Genomic DNA, 20,419 nt, shown 5'->3' on the forward strand with positions numbered 1-20,419 from the left:
CAGACAGTTCTCCGTTAGATATGACGTTCTTCCAGTCCCTAAATTATCTACAGGTTTTATTTTTTCCGCAAACATTAATTATGTTCACCCAATTTTGACTCTATTACTCTCCTTAATGACTTTCAGTGCGCATGCTTATAACGTCCTGTAATCACCATACACATTTGTTAAACTGACCCCATCGGCATCTGATTACATCAACGGAACAGGTGCCGAGATCCATTGTTTTCAAGCATCGAACAGAGCTTGCTGTTTTGCGCGTGCAGACGGCATCCTCCCACGCGACAAGCACGTGCGAGTTGTACCATAATCAAGTAACGGGAATCCCCCCCATTGACAATGTCTGTGGATAACAGTCTCATTCTATACATTTATTTTCATTAAAATTTTATCCATTTCTCATCGCTGTGTTCTCGAAATAGATTCTACTCGGGCAAGCACATGGACTGTATGTACAGTATGGCATATACACGAATTAGGTAATTCAGATCTTTAATTAGGCATTTTAACAGACCCTAGCAGACCCGGGTCGGATGTATGCAAGTGGACGGAAATGCTGCCAGGAACACGGCGAGAGATGATGAAGTTAACAGTGCCGCTGTTGATAAAATGGAAATCATGGCAATCGCGAAAATTACACAAATGATAACTGCTGCTGTATCAAAATCCTATAAATGAAGTTTGTAGAAAGTATATATACTGGCGTCTTTCTTATTTTTCCAATGATCAAACGTCCAAGTCTTCTACCTACAGATCAAAAGTATATCTCACAACTCTTCGGATTAGGTGGTTTTTTCTCACTTGTCTACAGAACAAATGTCTTTTCACCTGTCCTCAGATCAAACAAATCATTTGATCTGTAGACAGGTGAGAAAGATATTTGATCTGTAGACAAGTAAGAAATATATTTGATCTGTAGACCGGTGAGAAAGACATTTGATCCGTAGACATGTCAGATAATATATAAGCTGTAGACAGGTAAAAAAGATATTTGCTCTGTTGACAGGAGAGAAAGGCATTTGATCTGTATACAGGTAGGAAAAATAAATGATCGGTAGACAGGTGGAAAAAAACATTTTATCTGTAGACAGATGAGAAAGATTGGGATTTGTAGCCAGGGCAGAAAGAAATTTTATCTGTAGACAAGTAATAAAGATATTCGATCTGTAGACAGGTGAGAAAGATTTTGTATCTGTAGACAGTGTTAAAGATATTTTTTCTGTAGAAAGGTGAGAAAGTTATGTTATCTGGAGACAGGTGAGAAAGATATATGATCTGTAGACAGGTAAGAAATGTATTTGATCTGCAGACAGATGAGAAAGATATTTGATTTGTAGACAAATAAGGAAGACATTTTATCTGTAGACAGGTGAGATAGGTATCTGATCTATCGACAGATAAGAAAGGTATTTGATCTGTAGAAAGGTGAGACAGATATTTGATCTGCAGTAAATTTAAAAGACATTTAATCTGCTGGAAAGGTTAGAAAGATATTTGAATGATTAGGAGGTCTACACGTGATTTGTAGACAGATGAGAAAGATAGTTGATCTGTAGAAAGGTGGAAGAGATATTTGATTTGTAGACAGGTGAGAAATACATTTGATCTGTAGACATGTGAGAAAGGAATTTGATCTGTAGACAGATAATAAAGATACTTGATCGTTTTATTTATTTAAAAAGCATACACGATAAATACATCATTTGAACTAAATGCTGCATAATATAAAAATGTTATTAATATTCTATGAGATAAACAGAATGACAAAATTTGTAAATATAAGTGTTGAACTACTTTTGGTTGGCATTCATATATAATATGAATGCCTATGAATGCCAACTGAAAATAGTGCAAAGCTTACACATATTCACAAAGTCCTGACTGAGGAACTCGTAAGCTGCATGGTCACTTACAGGATAAGCAGAAACTTATATGAAATAATACATAGAGAAAATTTAATAAAGATAGAAAGAGAATAAAATCTTTCTCTCTCTCTTTCATGTTGGCAGTGTGGTGGCAATTTGATACTGGAGCACGTAGATCTAGTTTATTGTATTAAAGATATAAATGGTGTAAGATGCCATGTTATTCTCTGTTGATTCGCCGTCATGAGCCTCGCTCTTGGACCCCACACGATACTATTCCCAGTTTAGATCGTAAGTGCTTCACAGATATATATCAATAAGATACAAGCACTCTTACGTAGCGCGATCGTCTATGAAGCACGTGTTAAATAACTAAACCAGTATTGTTTAAAAGAAAAGTAATATTTGTGTTATTTTTAAGTACTGTGTGGGGTATTAAAAAAAAAAGTTCCAGGATACATATGGTACTCAGTTTGTGTTCATTCATAACGACTATAGTATTAAATGGACCTCTATTTAGGAAATCAGACACAGTATAAAGTATCCGCAAAATTTCCCATTCGTAAAATAATCCATCCCATAATGATGCATAATATAGCCTCGACCTTTACCGAGCATCTTTTGACCTTTGACACCGATTTGCGATACTTTCATAATTTCCTTCACCTCAGTAAACGTCCGTGTGATCCTAGTTTGGTGTTTGTTATCGCACGTACATCTCATTAGCGTATCGCAGCCTCACACAACTTTGGATCGAGAGTAATTTTCTACTTCCGGTTTATCTAGTTATTGCACTCCATCAACTTGGAGACAGACACGCTGCCAAAGTAAAGCTTTGATAATGGTTTTGTATGATTGTATAATCCTCTTCAATACGGTATATATAATTAAAAGTGATAACAAATTGATTACATAGAAATAAAGTTTATAGAAATGTGATCACACTCGTCTGAAGTGGCAGAGCAATGGTACTGATACTTCAGGTACGCATGTTTCTTATCTTAGAACTTCTAAAACATGTAATTTCATTACATTGGAAATGTTAATGCTACTGATAAAAGTGTATGTGATTCAAATAGACCGTTCGGTAATAGCTGTGATTTGGTTTCATTGATAACAGTAACGAGGAATACGTACTCCGCTTCACATTTCGTTTTCGATACACTATTTGTCAGACACTGAAAACTCACCAATGTCAAGGCCATTTGTCCCAGTAGACAGAACATGTCAGGACGCTCTCTTTGCGAAACGCCATCACCAAACAACTTAAAAGTAATGAACATGATTTCTCACCTGCCCTTGATTGTCTGTGCTTTTATCTTAGTCGTTATTTAAGTACTATGTTTGCATATGTATAGTTAGAGGCGACTAATGAGAGACCCTCTGTAGACTTTTCTTCTAAGAGAACATCAAAGAGACCAACATTGTTTGCTGCCCCTTATGCAATTTTGGGATCTTTATCGTATCCTACCTCCCCTGTCTACTTTCTCTTTCCGGCGTTGTCTCCCTTGGTACCCGTTCCCATGTAACCCTGGTTGTTGCGACGACGTTAAACCCCGATACACAAGTGATTTTATTAATTATGTGTTTTGGGCAGGTGACATGGGCTCATATTGTCTGCGTCGGTTTAATAATATTTTCTGAGCCTAAGAATGTTCATGTAGACACACAGTCAATTGCATCTATCCCCTTGGCAAGCGTGGTTATATTACCAGACTAGCCTAGCTCGCGCTTCCATATTACCCGACTAGAATCACAGCCAAATCTTGCAGTGTCACACAAGTCAATATATACTGTCCTTGTTCGTAAGGGATGTGATCTAAACTACCTGATCGTCAAAGATTTGTAGGAACTGTAGTTATTCTGATTTGTGGAGTTCGTTTATAATGAGAAGTACGGAATTGTGTGTCTGTGAGTGGTCGGGAAGCGCAGTGGATATCGCACTTGCCTTTTACCAAGACGGTCGCGGTTCGATTCCCCGATCGCATTATGGAAGATATGGGATCACCTGCCAGACCAGGTGGGCTTTCTCCGGGCACTTCTTTTCCTCTCACAAAAAGAATGTCTTCTAGCTTCTATCTGGGCCAAAACCCAATATCATCATAACAAGTAATATAGGTTGATAGAACTTGTTTCATAATTGTTGTTAAAATCACAGTGCCCATACGCCGCGATGGCAAAGTGGTTAAGGCGCCTGACATTCTTCTACCACTAGCCCTCCACCACTTGGTCGCGGGTTCGAGACCTACGTGGGGCAGTCGTCAGGTACTGGCCGCAAGTCGGTGTATTTTTCTCCGGGAACTCCGGCTTTCCTCCACCACCACCAAAACCTGACACGTCCTTAAATGACCATAGCTGTTAATAGGACGTAAAACACAAACAAACCAAACTAAACTTTCCCACAGTAATACCAGCTCTCCAGCTACCCTGTTGTAAATTTAGCCCTGTCGTCTGTAGTATTTTAGCACTTGTCACCTTTGCATAATTACCTGTATGGATTACCTTTACAATATGCTTTATGTGAATGACACAATGTTTACCTGTTTCGTACTCAGACTTTTGAAGTGAGTCAGCTTTAATCAGAACCAATAGAAAAACATGAAGTGATTATTATGGGGGCATTTCCCATGGCCTTACAGGATAATTATTATTTTTAAAGAACACTACAGGAGATAGCTATAGCGAATGAATCACTGGTGTTCCAAATACACTTCATTGCCAGACCGAGTTTCTTATCATTCTGAAAAACTAATAGAGCGTGCGACAGTGTCTTTAAGTCCTTTCTCTCGTCAGCACTAAATAATACTGACAACGAACTTTTTAAGGAAATTGATGTCGGTTCTAACAGCTTATTTTAACACCCGACTATAAATAAACCATTTGGAGTTTAAAATTCGCCAATACAAAAACAGGTTATGTTACAGTGCTGAACTAATAAGCTATATATTATATATATGCAATTTGTGTTTTTAAAGTTTATTTTAGGAGGATAAAAGACGAGTGATAATGTGCTTACTGCAGTAAAATTAAGATTTCTTTAAATTGGATAATTTTTGACAACGGTATAATGGTTATTAGTTATTTAAATCAGAAGTCCCATGGAAAAATGGACACATACAGTTTACAGAATGATCTATTTTTAGAAGAAAAAAACGGTAAAACTCTTAAACGCTCAATCTACAACCGTTTATGTCCTGTAATTGGTGTGAAATCCAGCTAGCCTTTTTAAAGGGATTGAACGCATATATGTGGAATTTTAGAACACATATCACGTTCTCGAATCTCTCCCATGAGCTAACTGCCCATCTCGACAGACATATGTTTTAGTGTTATAGAAAGGCTTCTCCCATCCAGACCAATACTGATATGGAAGCACTAGAATTGTATATAACTTTTTGTTGTCACCAGAAAGAAAACAGCAAGGGTTCAAATATACTGTACTTCACATTAAAGTTAATTTTTACCCTTTAGATCTTCATGTATTTTCATCTATTAAGTACTTCTTTTCAAATCCTTAAGCGTTTTGACCCGTTGCTTTAAAACGATTCACGACAATCGACCTATCATTTCTATTACATGGACTAGAAAACAAACTTGGAGTGTATGTACATTCTTCAGCAATAAGTCATTGAGTAAGTAGACTTTTATACCTCTTGATGTTGTACAACATAATATTTGTCATTATTAACTGGGCGGTACTCGTGGAGCTTTGTCCTGGTACTCAGGAAGGAGGGTAAATATTGACTCACGATACACAATTCAGCGGTAACATGATGTCACAAGATTTATCACATACTCTACAGACCGATTATAAGGAACGAGTTTAGAAAGATATATGTAGTAGATTTCGCTTAATATCATGCCTCATTTTTCAGATGGAAAATGATATTAACAGGAACGTGACATAAACCGAAAACGTGTTTTTCTCTCATTTTTTTCATCTGTCTAAACCCGAAAGTGATCATATCTATATGTCCAAGTGATATGGTTCTACAAAGAGATGGTTTGATAAAGATACATGTAACTGACGCGGCTTTTTGGCATGTATGTGAAGGTTATCAAGAATTATTAATATAATGATATGTTCTGTGGTGAATTGGTTTATATCTTATAAGCGATACTGCACGAGTGTGGCAATATATACTAAGGAGTATAGTCTATGATGTCTATAATTTTATAATGAAAAAGGTTTCGTTGTCAACGTCTAGTAGCTGGCCGATTCTATTTGCTGCTCTATTAATTAAAAATCAAGCCTAAAACTTAAAAAAAGAAATTTTAAATTTAAATGTCATTAACTGTCAAAATCAATGGAAAATGTAAGTATTTAACTGCAATCTGTTCCGAGTTATAGTCCCATTTTTATGAAAAAGGATTGCAGGCAAATCGGAAACTGCGCTTTACTAGCTGATTGCAAATCCTGTAAAATCGAAATAGTTCATCCTATAACCGCGGAAATGAGTTCCCACGAATAAGGTATGTAATGCAGAATGGGAAATACGATAGAATATGCATAACAACTATAAAGAACACAAGGCCTGTCTATCATGTACATTGGCTATGTTATCTGATAATCTCACACAGGATCAGGCACATCTGGGTCTCATTTACCCAATTACAATAAAACTCACGTGAAATAACTATTTTAGTCACATTGTCGAATTCGGATGGATCCTTCCCTCCCATCGGCGTTTTATTTGTGGAAATTAGTAGAAATAATAATTAAAACCGTAAAAATAACAAAAGAAATCAGACACAGAGAAAATAGCTGATAGAAGATATTTTACAATACAGCATTTTAGTGTATCAATTCCAAGAGTTCTTTCATGTCCCTAGGTTCACACATTGACATCATAGCTATCGAAATTGAGGTTTCCGGATATTATAGTACCGTAATATGTTTTTATATATTTCATATATTAATCCAGATGTTCCGGATCGACACGTCGTTTAGTCGCAATCTTCGCAGACGACACAATGTATCATGAACCATCACAGTCACTGAGCTCATCATTGCACTTCGGTAAATTGACAATACACCCTTTAAGAACTACAAGTAACATCGCATTAACGAATGGAATTATCACTGGTTGGAATCGACGAACTCATAAAAAGTATGAAAACGAAAGTAGAGAGTTGTTCCAGAGAAAGGGCGAGAGTTTTGAAACTGTTCTCGGAGCCTAAAAAGGGACTGTCGGTCGAACGCTGACCCCGGCACCTTCAATGTCACGCTCAGCAGGCCCCTGGTCAAAACCTGACTCACGCAAAAGTCATGGTGTGTATTTGGCAGTGATCAGGTTGGCACAAATTGGCTTAAGGACTATATGGTAAAAGATTGTACATGACATATACGAAGTTAAAAACACTGACATTATTGTCAAAATCAGTGTCTCTGAAATTCGAGAAAAGTTTCTTAACGATCTTTTAGAAGATAATCTACGATTGCTTTGGTTAAAATATTGAAAATGCTTTCTTTATTTCTATATTTGCAAGCATTTCTACGGCTTCAGAGTAAGCGAAAGAGGATGATTCCCACCGCCCTTACCCCATCTGGCCTTCTCCTGTGTACCTTTCTCAAATCATGTACTCGTGCTTGAGTTAGGTTAATTATTCTGCCATATGGCGTGTGGGTGATTGCAAATAAAAAAACCCACCTAAAACATGTAAATAGATCAACAAAAACTAAACAAATCACAAAAAAATGAAGAGAGAAACGTCTTAACATTGCAACCTACAAAGAAAAATAAATGAATAATCTACAGTTTACGTCAGATGTCTTATAATCTGTCCTTGAGCGTCAACAGGTTCATTTCCAAAACTGTCATACGTCAAATCACGGCATACTTCTATAAATATATACCATAAAGGCCTAACGACTCATTACACGGATACAGAGTAAAGGACAGGGCTCTTTAAGCAACGTAAGTCAATAAATTAATCAATCGATTACTGTGTAAACGAGGGGACGATACGACCGGAGTTAGTGTTATTGTCTACGTGTTACTTACTTGTGTTAAGTATTAAGTCATCCACAATCAGACACTATCACCAGCCGGTGCCGAAATGTCCAACAGAGAAAAAATTATGACACAGACATTTACTAATCCGCTGTGATTCCGCTCCATATTTTCCGACAGGTAGTTGTGGTAGTAATTAGTAGACTTTTTTAACACGGTGGAAAGTTCGCGGGAGTGCCTGTGTATCGTATCGCTGGAAAAATAGCTATAATTCTCATACGCTCCATTGCTTAGCACTGCATGGCAGAGAGCGCCAGCAGAGAGTTTGAACGGCAAACTATTGTCTATGGTGGCCTATACTTGACACGTCAGGTACGCATATGTAACACGATAGAATAAACTATACGGATGCCTATCAGTGACTAGGCACGTATGTGTTAAACCAATGTCTACAGAAGACTATAGGTGATAAGTCGTGTACGTATTTACCATTTGTCTCAGAGGCATTTAGATCACAAGTCGAGTTAGTATTGAATCATTGTCTAAACAGAAGCCTACAATGGCCTACAGATGGCTGATAAGTCATGTACGAGTCTACGGAGGCCAACAGATACCAAGCTATGTTGAAGCATTTTCTATGGAAACCCATATATGACAAGTCGTACGCATACCATTTTCTATGAAAGATTAAAGGTGACCAGTCGTGCACGTGATATAATTGTATAAGGAGGCCCATGAGTGAAAAGACTTGCGCGTGTTTATAAATATCTACGGAAGACCACAGGCGACATATCTCACAGGTGTTTTTTTCAGTTACTACGGAAGACCACAGCCGACATATCTCACAGGTGTTCTTTTCAGTTTCTACGGAAGACCACAGCCGGCATATCTCACAGGTGTTCTTTTCAGTTTCTACGGAAGACCACAGGCGACAAATCTCACAGGTCCATAGCTGACGTATTTAACTATTGGTTAAAAGAGGTTTAGACATGATAAGTCGAGTACGCGTTTACCATTTTCTACGAAGGCTCATACGTGACAAGTAATGTGCGTACATGGTTAGATGGGTACATTTCATGTATGGAGTTCTATACGTGACAGCAGGTACATGTTTAACCCATCAGACACATAATTTTCATCTATGGAGTTCTATACGTGACAGCAGGTACATGTTTAACCCATTAGACAAATTATTAGCTATTGAATCTAATTGATGACGTGACAGACACAATCTTCTCTAATGAAGCTTATAGTTGACATGTCAGCTACACTGAACACGACAGACATTCGTGGAAATTCTGATCGCTTGATAGATTTAATTAAATCTCGAACACGTGTGATTTTCAGTAATTGATTATATTTCTTTTCATGGTAAATTCATCTTGTAACGAGAATGCCTGCTCAAAAGAAAACTAAAATATCAATCTTTTTGACCAAAGCTTTAAGTATTGACAATAGATTGGCAGCCAAGATATCTGAGTTAAATTGACCGAAACTGTATGTTCACGGAACTTCTGATATAAATTATATTGCTTTCAGGAAATACAGTCAAGAAAGCTCAAATATCAGTTATATGCCTCTTATAGTTAATAAAACATCAAATAAAGTGCTTCCGATTGGCTGGGAGACCTCTGACAATTATGGAATGATATGCCATAATTTCTGGATTTGCTAAATCCGGTGAGTTTCCAAATCTAAAATTAGAAATACTTATAGGAAAAACAAATATGGGCTTTTTAATAGGTGAAATGCTGTGAAATTGGCTGAAGAAACATGTATTGACCGAGGCGATAGCAGCCCCGGTCTTTATATATTTTCTGTGGTGAATATTACTGCACATTCACCGAGGGAACGGTCATAATTGTATATTATTATTAATAAATATTATATGCTTGAATATTTCTCGCAATCACATTGGTCTTGTCCTTTACAAGTGATTAGTCCTCAAAAACTCATCTAGACTGGTTTTCCCATGAATGTCGATTTCTATATATAGCATATAGGGAAATTCCCCGGAACCTGTCGTAACGCATGCTCAGTTAGAACGGAACGCGATCTGTCAGACGACAACAGAGGATGGCTGCTTCGCCTCAGTCAATATCGCTTCTTCATGTTCATATTACATCATATTCACCAGTAAAATGTCCATAATTGTATAACATTGACCCAGATTATCAGTTCAGAAATGCTCAAATTTCCTTTATATTTTAACCCCAGATTACTAAACTTACAATGTTATTTATTAGAGTCCCGATGTTAGTTTTAAAGAATCTCGACTCTCAATCCTATTAATTAAAACGTTTGTCTTAAATTCTGCACTGTCCGTCCTTATGAACCACTAATGCTAGTCCCGTGGAACTTCGACTTTTATAGTGTTATAGGAATGCTATTTGTATTGAGTTTCTTCTGTTAGGGATACTTGTCCCACAGTAGAAAAAAACGCAAGAGAATTCCACTTTAATTTTGATACATATTTAGTAACCTGTAGTCTGACTTGTACAGGTAGCTTAGTCATTTAGAGCACGGACTTAGATAATCTAATTCCGTGATTAGAGGGGCAGAGTAATGCTCTGAGATCAAAGGTTCGAATCCTATTATCTGGCCCTGTTGTATTCTACACTTAGGACACTGTTGTTGTTATTATTGTTTATTAATCTTTTTCATACGTCAATAATATTGTTATACACCCGTAGTTAAATGTATGAACTGAATATACTTTCTGAATTTAATAATTAATTACCAAATAAATGTTGTGAACAAACGTAATTATTCTAAATGGGAATATATACATTTAATTTTCACCTAACCTACTAGACTAATGATTAATGTTATTCAAATAACCACTAAGATAGTACTGCGTATGTCCATGCTCTTGTCAGAAACTGTTAAAACCGTACTGAGCTAACAGCAGAGGATCTTTTAAGTCCTAAGGTCAGAAAAAAGTCTGTGCATCTGTATATAAAAGTCTGTGTATCTGTGTATAAAAGTCTGTGTATCTGTGTATAAAAGTATGTGTATCTGTGTATAAAAGTCTGTGTATCTGTGTATAAAAGCCTGTGTATCTGTGTATAAAAGCCTGTGTATCTGTGTATAAAAGTCTGTGTATATGTGTATAAAAGTCTGTGTATCTGTGTATAAAAAGTCTGTGTATCTGTCTGTGTATCTGTCCCTCACGTTATGCTTTTCTTTCCATAAATGATATACCAAAGCTATAGTCATGTTGTAAAAGTTTCCAGAGGATGTTACATTTTAAGCAACGGCAGGAGGATCCTTAATTTCTGTATACACCTATGGAGCCTCCTCCCAGAAATAGGTCACCACTGCAGACCGCTCCGTAAAAGGGACGAGGTCTAGGTATACGGCCCTAATGTACTGTAGTAAAACAACGTAATTGTACCTCACACTGAGCCATGGCTTAAGCGGACATAAATAGCAACACTGATTGATACCATTAAACAATTAAGTAGTACACTGCACGTGAGCTTACCTAACGGTGATATGTCGGGTCACGTGACCTGTAACCAATTACAGAACGAAAGTTCATAAAACCACCCTTGTGATGTGCGATCTGTTGCATGAAGATATACTTCGACTAGATCAGTAGATCTGTCCTAAATTGTACTGTCAAAGGGAAACTTATACAGGCAAAGAGAGACTTATACAGTCAAAGAAAGAAACTTATACAGTCAAAGAGAGAAACTTATACAGTCAAAGAAAGAAACTTATACAGTCAAAGAGAGAACTTATACAGGCAAAGAGAAACTTATACAGTCAAAGAGAGAAACTTATACAGGCAAAGAGAGACTTATACACACAAAGAAAGAAACTTATACAGTCAAAGAGAGAAAATTATACAGTCAAAGGGAAACTTATTCAGTCAAAGAGAGAAACTTATCCAGGCAAAGAGAGACTTATACACACAAAGAAAGAAACTTATACAGTCAAAGAGAGAAACGTATACAGTCAGAGGGAAACTTATACAGTCAAAGAGAGAAACTTATACAGGCAAAGAGAGACTTATACACAAAGAAAGAAACTTATACAGTCAAAAAGAGAAACTTATACAGTCAAAGGGAAACTTATACAGTCAAAGAGAGAAACTTATACAGGCAAAGAGAGACTTATACACACAAAGAAAGAAACTTATACAGTCAAAGAGAGAAACGTATACAGTCAGAGGGGCACTTATACAGGCAAAGAGAGAAACTTATACAGGCAAAGAGAGACTTATACACAAAGAAAGAAATTTATGCAGTCAAAAAGGGAAACTTATAACTTATAGTCAAAGAGAAAAACTTATACAGGCAAAGGGAAACTTATACAGTCAAAGAGAAAAACTTATCCAGTCAAGAGGAAAATATTACAGTCAAAGAGAGAAACTTATACAGTCAAAGGGAAATTTTACAGTCAAACAGAAACGTATATAGTCAAAGGGAAAATCAAATGGAAATTTATACTTTAGAAGGAATGTTTTGCTATCAAAGAGTCACTGTCAATGGTAACCCTATACATCCAATGGGAAATATATACCTCAAAAAAAGTACACTGTCAATGGTAACCCTATACATCCAATGGGAAATATATACCTCCAAAAAAGTATACTGTCAATGGTAACCATATACATACAATGGGAAATAAATACCTCAAAAAAAGTATACTGTCAATGGTAACCATATACATCCAATGGGAAATATATACCCCCAAAAAAGCATACTGTCAATGGTAACCATACACATCCAATGGGAAATATATACCCCCAAAAAAGCATACTGTCAATGGTAACCATATACATCAAATGGGAAATATATACCTCAAAACAAGTACACTGTCAATGGTAACCATATACATCAAATGGGAAATATATACCTCAAAACAAGTACACTGCCAATGGTAACCATATACATCCAATGGGAATATATACCTCAAATACCACTGTCAATGGTAACCCTATACATCCAATGGGAAATATATAACTCATCAAAATAATACTGTCAATGGGAAACGTTAACAACCGAATGGGCTCTTATACCGTCAAACGGATTTTATTATTTCAAAAGAAATCTTACACTAACAACGGAAATACTATACTGCCAAAGGAAACAATATACTGTCAAAAAGAAAACAATACCATCGACATTAACTTATACTGTCAGAATGAATTGACGTGTATACTGTCGAAAAGAAACGTTTGCTGTTATAGGAAATCCTTTACACTGTCAAGGGGAAAGTTATACGGTCTAAGGGACTGAATTTGTCCTTAATTGGTTTTGCCATTATATGCGTTTTTATCATAAACGTATTAAAGTTCGCATGTACGTTCATAAACATATTGGCATTCACATACATATACATACACTGTATAGGCATACAAATAAACGTTTTATGCATTAAATTTCACATCCAGTGCAAGTCCCAAAGAATTGTTTTTGTTTTGTTTTACGTCCTATTAACAGCTATGGTCATTTAAGGACGTGCCAGGTTTTGATGGTGGAGGAAAGCCGGAGTTCCTGGAGAAAAACCACAGACCTACGGACAGTACCTGGCGACTGCCCCACGTAGGCCTCGAACCCGCGACCCAGTGGTGAAAGCTAGTGGTAGTGGAATGCCAGACGCCTTAACCACTTGGCCACCTCGAATAACATGATACCGCTGAATGAAGCAAACATTTAGGTGACGTTAAATCGTTTAAGAAATAGCATATTCACTCGCAAAACGAACACGTCAAAAACACAAATTCTACGGAATTGTTTAAATAAGATGATACATGTACCTGCAAATATGCTTCTAATTTTGTAACATTATAATATAAATAATTAACTTTGATGATTGGTACGGGTTTTTTGTTTAGGTGTGTACAACGCCGGGACACTGACCTCGCTTTCATCTCGCTATGTCTGTGCCACCAGACCTTTAACACGCAAAAGGTGATAGACAAGTTATTCGGAAACAACTGATGTGTTTGCTGTCAGTGGCTTTCTTCTCTCCATTTTCAAAGGGGATAGAAACTCAGAGTAAAATCTTATCTACCAATGACAATGACAATGGTAATTGTTTTATTCTCATAAACAATACAGTGCAGAGAATACATATATACAAATGGGTGACAATAATACATGATGGAACAGGATGGACATTAGTATTGTAAATTAATTATGTCATTCATATCGGTTAAAAATTTAGCCAATGATGTCAACTCATGTTGTGTTACATAATTGAATAATGTATGATATCTAAATGTGTTTGGTCTTTCATAATAATATCTGGACATATGTTTTCGCCTACTATTGAGAATTGGTTGATGTGTACATGTAAACAGATAATGAAATTCGTCGCTAATTTCTCTTAAATAATATAAACTACATAATCTATTTTAACGTGGTATATTGAACCAACTACCACTTTCAATTGGTAACTTAGTATGACATGTTCTAAACTTACAAAACGCTCTGGCTAGTTTCGGAGGGAGTTCTATTAAGTACTTTTCTAAACAAAGTTCGTACTTATATATTATATAATTGATTCCTTTCGGAGAAGTATACATTTCATTTCTCCAGTTTGATATAAATTTTCCTTTTAGTTTATAAAATATGGTACTCTTTAGCCAATGTATACTTGGAAACTCTTGACTATTAAATATATGTATCAGACTGCATTCTTCAAAAATCCTTTTCACATATTTTAGCCATGATGATTCATCATTTGATAAAATTGCTAACAGTTTATTACTCAATTTATTCTGTGTTTTTTGTTTTTTTTTGTCAATCTAGCCCAAACTCCGACCATTCTTACCTTGACATTAATATCTAGCAGAAACCTTCCAAGTTCTCCGTATATCATAAACCGTATTCCGTGCAAACTTGGTTCAAGATTCAAACTGATCAAATTGTGGTCACCGTTGTGAAAATCATTTCTTCTTTGAGTGTCAATCTTATATAGCTCGTAAAATACTGTTCCAATACCTTGACAATATAAATATGCAAATAAGTTTGAGGTTACTACTATTTGGTGATGAAAACCTAGCATTGGATGAAAATTGTAATTTATTTAGACATGTGCAAACTTTTACTAGGTCCAGCGAAAGATTTAGAATATAAAATGTATGACATATGTATTTTTTTACTTTCTACGATTACTTGTTTTATTTGTAAGTGTCTTTCTATGTAATCACTTGTCGTTGAAATGTTGTTAGAAGATGGCTTCATACATTGCTATAACTTGTGCCAAATCCCTTGTACACATCTGGACAATAAATTATGTTTAAACTTAACAACAAAAAAAGGGGGGGGGGGGGAGCTGAAGCCAAACCAATCAGCACGATTCTAAAGCTCTACCAAGGAGCACACTCGGTGCGGTACTTTACTGCTCCACCAATCAGCGCACCCGTAGCAAAGGTTATTATGTGAGACCCTACTCTTCAACCAATCAGAACTCACGGTACAAGGTTTACCAGGCAGGAATTTACTGATCCCACCAATCAACACACTCGACACTAAAACGACACCTCCTTGAACCCACTTAAAACAATTGATACAAAGAAGTACGGTTGACGGGTGAGATCATACAATTAACAGTCGTTAAGATACCACAGATTTAACACCGGGGCATTCTGATTGTAATCTCTGACGGCAGACGTAATTCACTGCGGGAGTTTTTCGAAAATACCATCCGCGCTTAGTATGAATATGAGTGATAGGAAAACTCTCGCCTAGCACGCGATGTGATGACCTAGTTATAGCCGACTCGGCTGAGTGCGCTAAGTTGTAACTATTCTATTGGAAAATTTGATCGAACCAACGGCTTAAGGATTTCTTAAGATTGCTAGAAAAGATGTTCCCATCGGGAAAAAATCCAAAAATCGTTTTACGATCGTGCTCACGCAAATTCGGCATATTTTGAAAACGAGATCCTATAATCGGCAGGGAAAACGGCGTGCATAATGAAACATAGATGTGTAGCGTTCTCTGCGCGATCCATTGTCGGAATATTTGGGGGTTATCTGGTACCACAATAGCTCGTACAAATGTGGGCTTGTCTTGTTCAGTGTTGATTTACAGTCGTCATGATGACAAGCAATTTATACCTCTTATAAGTTACGGGTCGAATAGAAGTTCTCCGTAGAGTCAATAAATATAGCTAACGCATAGTATGTCCCGGGTTGCGTTCGATCCGTTCCCTCTTAGAGTCCTTGTTCTAAATAAATTCTGTATTAACTTCACCCCATCAATATAAAAGCGCAATATTCGGTCATTGACGTGAAACATTGAAACCCCGGTATGGCGGAGGGCGTAAACACCTTGCTTAATTTTCCTGTAATTTACACTGTGTTAAAAAGTATACGAATTTATTCTATTGAGTTGGTTCTAGAACCCCAAATAAATACCTTGAAGTACAGTTGAGTATGGTTCGTTCGAATTTGTATAAGTCGAATAACCTTTTAACTCGAACAGATAACTCGATGTACTTGCGGATTAATTTCACAAAACTCCAACACGTTGTAACTCGGCCACTTTTCAAGTCCGGTCGAGATTAAGGTAAACAAGTATTGTATAAACTGAGGTATCTTGCCTCTGTTTTAAAGGATTTAAATGGTTTCCATGTTACAAATTATTATTATTGAAATGACTATTACTGAAATGTATAGTACTTAAACTGCTGTTTTCTGAAATAACTGTAGCTGAATTTATTATAACCGAAATCTTTATAACTAAAATTACTACTGTATAGCTATCACTTTTGCTGAAATTACTATAATAGTGATAGATATCATCGAAACCATCCGTACTTTTCCGTTAGAATAGCTTAAATCTACCGCCAAAACAAAAGTTCTTTACTTTTTGTTAGTGCTAATTTCCCGAATTCAAATTCTTCCGGATATATGTTCTCTGAAAAATGACCGTGAAAATATATATTGGGTATAACGGAATGTTTAACAGTATATCCTTTATAGATATAGTAGGATATCTTGTGATATCATAGTGCAACTGATAAGGCAGGCTAAGATGATATGTAACTGCGTGGAGCATGTCAAAAAAAAGGTCGCTCACGCCAGCACGATGCTTTGGCCGTTCAAACAACGTCGTGTCTGCTAACAAAATATCTTGCCCGCTAAAAAAAAGTCATGCTCGTTCACAAATTGGTCTTGCTCGATCATTTAATATCATTCTCGTTTACACAATGTTTTGTCTCCTCAAACGATTTCGTACCTGCTAAGATAATGACGTACCCGCTCACAAAATGTTGTGTACGCTCACAAAATGGCGTTCCCGCCAACAGAATATCGTGCATGCTATTACAATGTTTGTCCGCTGACAAAATGTTGTGTCCGCTATCAGAACGCCTTGGTCGCTCAAACAATGACGGGCGTAGAGTGTTAATCATGGGTGAGGTTCGGACAGATTGGCTTCTCAGGTTCACTTGACGACCATTAACTACGTATTTTGTTCTTTGAGGTTCGTTTTATGTCTAGATGTTTCTCGAGAAGGGTAATATAAATGTCACCCCAACGCTCTCAGCATATGCAAATCCCCATCGACTGGATATTGCTGCTAAGACTTTCATAAACCCGGTACCTTTGACGTCACCTTGTATAAGGACTGGACATTATACTCGGGGCATGTTCGTATATGCGCAACAACCGGTTTGTCTGTTTTAAAAAAGTAACATTTTATAAATCCTTGCAGACCTGTAAATGTTTATCAATTAAGGCCTTGCAAGGCATTGTCAAGGGTCGCCTTAAGGAGCATACAATTACTTGGTCCGACCTTGTTTCATAAACGAACAACTCTGGTCCAACCGTTTGGATCGTGATAAACGAAAGCAGCCATGTAGTCGCCATCCAATATAGTTTTACTACTGAAAACAGACATACACCACTTTTATTACATTTCAATATAGCAATATTCACTAGAATATATTCAAAACTATCAGTTTGATTGATTTGAATATATATTTTAGTAAGTTCCATTATTGTTTGTTGGTGAAATCATTTCAACACTATTAATACAAAATAGGTTCGATGACTTACCAAGGCACGCGAACGTTGCCGTACTTGTTACAAACGCGCGCGCTCTCTCACCACATTTTGGCAGAAAGCGGAACAAAGTATGTGAGGTAGCGCTGATCAAACTCTCCTCGGTATTACAAGAGAACACGCGGGAAGTTGGCCGAATACACTGACTGTGCTGCGCTTCCCTTCAGNGACAGCCATTGTAGGCAGAGACAATCTAGCTGAGGGGTCAATGGGAGCTATATGTTGATGGGCAAGAACAGGAGGGAAACGCTACTGGTGATGCTGCAATATAGCGAAAATGGGTGTTGGTGATGGGTGGGGGCAGAGAACAGAGGGGTGGGGTAGAACGAGAGATGAGAGATAATAGTACCACTCAGTACGTGTATTACGGGTCACACTACGTCAGTATAGAGGGAACACGGAATACTTTGTTATCGAATATATGACAAGGACAGAATCTTTCGCTTCAGCGAAACAACTCAAACTAATATGTACGACAATTTATTCCATGGTCTGAATCGAATAACGATTAATAATTGTATGTGTTGTAATTGTTTTCTTTTCTATTCTCCTGTTATTTCCTATTTCTGCACAGTGGTTACATGTCTGTGACCCCGGGACTCTGTTGTTCGTGTGGCCTTGTATGTCAAATACAAATACTCCACAATACTCGGTAATCTTGTACATGTTGTACGTCCAACAGAAGTACTTCATAACTCTCCGTAATCTTGTTTGTGAAATATAAGTGCTTCCCAAATACTTTGTAAGCCTGCATGTCACACACAAATGCAGTACTTCACAATACTCTCTAAAAATGTATACTTCAAAATACTCTCTCAACTTGTGAGCGTATTCTATTAATAATGTACCGATATAGAATATTCTTGTTAACAATTGTATAAAATAAACATTCATTACTAATTAAACTTCGATCATTTAACAACAACTATGAAACAAGATTTATTAACTTAAAATCAATATCGTTGGTCCGGCTTAACTCAGGTGGACGCAATTTCGAAGGAGTATACCCACAGAAAATCACGTGGTCAGGCAGAAGACCACATTTCTTTTCATGTCCGATCGGGGAATCGAACCCCGGCTGTCTTGGTAAAAGGCAAACGCATGTCCGAGTGTTTTCAACTTGCACTGTGCTATCCATGCACAGTTATTCTAGAAAAAACATAAACAGAACAGGTTTACGACAAAACAAACTTGAACCCGTTACCCATGTGCCATATTGTTCTCCTCGGATGTATAAATAGCCAAAGTGTCGCTGTAGCAACAAGTGAGAGATGGATGCCTCGGGTGAACTGACCATCTGTTAACATGCTTATTATACAAGACAGATTAGTCTGAGCTCCTGTACGACACACCCTGGGACCGTGAACAATAAAAGTGCAGTTTCGCATTAGCTTTCACGCCCTAGGACCTTGTACGAAGGAATATGCAGTTTCGTTGTATTTTTCACAACCTAGGACCATGTACAAACGGCATGAGCTGATCCTTTACACATCTCACACCCAAGGACCATGTGCAATAAAATTAATAGTTCCCTTGCTCCTTTCATACCACGGGGCAGTGAACACTATAAGTGCAGTTCAGTTATACATTTCACACTATAGGACAGTGAACAATTCAATTTGCAGCTTCACTTTTACATTTCACACTGTAAGACTACGAACAACAGAAAGTATAGTTCCGTTGTATCTTTCACACACTGGGACATTGTACAATATGATGAGCAGTTTCACTGCACATTTCACTCCCTGTGACATTGTACAGTGTAATGAGCAGTTCCGTTGTACCTTTAACAATCTAGGACCGTGTACAATAAAGTAGGCAGTTCCCACGTACCTTTTTACAACGGAGTACCGTATAAGACTTTGCATGGTTCTACGAAAAAATATTCTATTCAACAACTACTTTCTTCGTCATTATTTTCCGAACACCCGTTTGTTGTGTTGTATATAAGTGTTTAAATTGATTAAATACATGTATTAAACCACTAGTTAAGTATCTGTTATAAGAAATGTGGTCGCCATTTAATCGAATCACTTGATATTAACACCGGATGGATACTTCCTACACTTTTCTTTGAAGTCAATATGTGAGAATTACAGCATTATTTATGATAAAATCAAGCGTATCAATTTGATAATATCTTTGTAAAATATTTAGAAATTGGAAATGAACAGTTTGTAACATTACATAAAAAATGTCGATATTTGCCTTGAAATTTAAATAATTTAAATAGTTCATAACATACAAAGATGATTTATTGCATCAGTTTAAAGTGGAATAAAACCTAAGCACCTAATTAAGGACTCACACAACTAAATCAGCCAATCAGCAAGTGTTTCATACGTTTGTAGTTCCTATTTGAAATAAGTTCTGGCTAATTACTGGGCCACTGAAGGAGTTTAATAAGGAACTAATGACAGATTTTTAGATAAATGAAATGTTCAGGGATTTAACTTTTGAAAAATATATACTTTTGATGTATTTCCATGTCTGTGTGCGGATTTGCACAGGGGCAAAATGTCTGGGGGCGTTTCTGTTTTGGGTCACCGGTTTGGTTGTCAACTTCCGGT

At 36.9% G+C, this 20,419-nt stretch overlaps 1 protein-coding gene across 3 annotated transcripts in view; it reads right to left on the minus strand.

Moving 5' to 3' along the window:
- Nucleotides 1-20,419, minus strand: part of LOC110451406 (acetylcholinesterase-like) — a 128,962-nt gene that overhangs the window by 65,771 nt on the left and 42,772 nt on the right. The window contains exon 1 of one of the 3 annotated variants that reach the window (XM_021499405.1): nucleotides 7,871-8,254. The exons of 1 other annotated variant lie outside the window; for it this stretch is intronic. The gene's annotated coding sequence lies outside the window, so the exon portion shown is untranslated. Of the gene's footprint in view, nucleotides 1-7,870; nucleotides 8,256-20,419 lie in introns of those variants that run through there. One more of the 3 variants, XM_021499403.1, reaches the window with a different exon arrangement.

The sequence above is a fragment of the Mizuhopecten yessoensis genome, unplaced genomic scaffold (genome assembly GCF_002113885.1).
Source record: "Mizuhopecten yessoensis strain PY_sf001 unplaced genomic scaffold, ASM211388v2 scaffold5989, whole genome shotgun sequence".
Classification (NCBI taxonomy): Eukaryota; Metazoa; Mollusca; class Bivalvia; order Pectinida; family Pectinidae; genus Mizuhopecten; species Mizuhopecten yessoensis.